General features: G+C 80.8%; 1 non-coding gene across 1 annotated transcript; it reads right to left on the bottom strand.

Annotated features, from left to right (window-relative positions):
• Positions 1 to 703: 703 nt before the first annotated feature.
• Positions 704 to 856, bottom strand: LOC121106982. Its single transcript, XR_005840245.1, has one exon. It is a non-coding gene; the product is annotated as a 5.8S ribosomal RNA (ribosomal RNA).
• Between the last annotated feature and the right edge of the window lie 1,644 nt (positions 857 to 2,500).

Here is a 2,500-nt window from a genome sequence, read left to right as displayed (position 1 = left end):
CGCTCGCCCGGCCACCCGCCTTCGGACGCCAAGCGGCTGCTCCCGGCGCTGCCGAGGGAGGAACGCCCGGACGGGGGAGCCGGCGCGCCGCCGGCGGTTCGCACCGCCGCCGCCGCCGCCGCCGGCGCACGGTGGCCGGAGACGGACCCGCGGGGACGCGCGCCGGGCTCGGCGGACGGACGGGCGGACGACCGGAGGCCGGCAGCCTCGCCCCGACCCGGACCGCCACGCGCGCGGCAGCACGGCGCGTTACCGCCGCCGGTAACGCGACCCGCAGGCAGCCGCGCGCGGGGCCGGGGAGGGCGAGGAGCGCTCCTCCGGGGCGGGGGGCCGGACGAACGAACGAACGAACGAACGTCCGGCCCCGCCGCGCTGCGCCGCGCGACCGACCGGAAAGCCCGGCCGCCCCGTGGGGGACGAGCTCGGCCAAAGCGGGCGCTCCGGGAGCGCGGGGAGCTCGGCGAGCTCCCCGACCTGGGTCTCCACTTAGGGGGACGAAGGCCCGCGGCGCGACGCCGCTCGGAGGGGGTGCGGGGGAGGGAATCCGGGCGCCCGAACCGACCGACCGACGGGCGGACGGACGGACGGACGGCGGCCCCCCCCCCTCGCGACCCGCCTCCGGCGGGGCGCGCGGGCCTGCGAGGCGCCCCAGCCGCGCCGCGCGGCCGCCGCGGACGGCGGCCGTCGGCGATTGACCGTCAAGCGACGCTCAGGCAGGCGTAGCCCCGGGAGGAACCCGGGGCCGCAAGTGCGTTCGAAGTGTCGATGATCAATGTGTCCTGCAATTCACATTAATTCTCGCAGCTAGCTGCGTTCTTCATCGACGCACGAGCCGAGTGATCCACCGCTAAGAGTTGTCTGACTTTCGGCACCGCCCCGCGCGCGCGGGGGGACCGCTCTCGTTCTCTCTCGCCTTGCCCGAAGGCGCTCGGCCCGCGCCCGCGGCCAGCCCCGACGCCGGGGCGACCGCGGGGCGGACGAGCGTCGCCTCCGCTGACCGTACGAGCACACGAATATCGGATGCGGGAGGGAAAAAAAAAGCCGGCGACGGCCGGCCGGCCGGCCGGCAATGAAGCGCGACCCGAACGAGAAGGGCGGGGAGCCCTCGCTCCCGACCTGGGGAAACGACCCTGTCTCGCTTCGGGGACGGACCAGGCGCCCGGCTCGGCCCGGCCCGGGCGGAGGAGCCGCGGACGCCCGCGGGACGGCGCGCGCCGCCCCGGCCGAAGCCCCGCTGCCGCGACGGACCGCCGCCGCCGCCGCCGCCGCGACCGACGGGGACGGGAGCAGACCAGGCCCCCGCCCGCGCCGGCGGCGCCGCCGGCCCGCGCCCGCGCCGGACCGCCCGACGGCGCCCGCGCCGACCTCGGCCCCTTCCTCGCCGTGCGGGAGACGCGCGCACCGAAACGCCCCCGCCGCCTCTCACCTTCCTCCCCCGCCCCTCGTCCTCCGACGCCTCCTCCTCTCGCTCGCCCTGGCGGCGCGCCCGCGGCGGACGCGCGCACGGCGGCGGGCGGGACGGGGACGGATTCGGGAGCGGCGCCCGCTCCCCGCGCCTCCGCGCGGAGACCGGCTGCGGGACGCCCCACGCCGGACCTCCCGCTCGCACGACCGGCGCGGCCGGCGAGGCCGAGGGCGAAAGCGCGGTGGGAGGCGACGGCGGCGGGGACGAAGGAGAGGACGCGGCTTGCGACGGAAGGGGGAAACGGCGGCGAGGCCCCGAGGGAGGGCAGGAGGCCGGGCGTGCGGACGCACGCCGGGCGGACCGGCGGAGCGGAACCGCCGGCGCCGCGGCTGGCGCGGGCGGGACGGCCGGCTCGCCGTCCCGCCGGCCGCGCGCGGCGTGGAGGCCGCGGAACGCACCGCCGCGGGGAGCGGCGGGCGCCGGGCCGAGACCCGCGTCTCGGCCCGCTCCGTACGCGGGCGAGGCCGGCCGGAGCGAGCGCGCGCCCGCGCGCGCGCCGAGCTCTCCGCCCGAGACCGAGGCCGCGGAGAGGGGGGACGGGATGACCCCCTCTCCGGCCCGGGCCCGCCCCGCGGAGGACCGAGGGCGCGGCGACGGCCGACGCCGCCGGCGGGCTCGGGAGGGAGAGGGCCGGCGGGGCGCGCCGCCGCGCCCCGCCCGGACTCCTCTCTTCCATCCCGGCGTCCCGCCGGCGGGCAGAAGACCGCCCCCGGCCCCCGACCTCGCGGCGCGCGCCGCGGGCCGCCCGAGTCTTTAAACCTCCGCCCGGCTCCGCGGCCCGGGGGGAGGAGGGGGGTGTGGGCGACGCGGCCCGCTCGGGACCGGCGCCGCGCTCCTTCCTCCCCGCCCCCCGGACGCGCGGAGGCGCGGACGCTAGGTACCTGGCCCTGGGGTGAGGGAAACGACCCGAAGGCCCCGCGGGGGTGCCTCCCCCGCCCGCCCCGCTCGGCGGGGCGGGACGGGGCGCCGAGGGGAGACCCGGCACCCGCCAGCCGGCCCCGGCGCCCCTCGGGGGAGCGTCCGCCCGCGGGGGCG

This window comes from Gallus gallus, chromosome 16 (genome assembly GCF_016699485.2).
Source record: "Gallus gallus isolate bGalGal1 chromosome 16, bGalGal1.mat.broiler.GRCg7b, whole genome shotgun sequence".
Classification (NCBI taxonomy): Eukaryota; Metazoa; Chordata; class Aves; order Galliformes; family Phasianidae; genus Gallus; species Gallus gallus.
The sequence above is the reverse complement of the archived record's forward strand: the minus strand, read 5'-3'. Positions and strand labels throughout refer to the sequence as shown.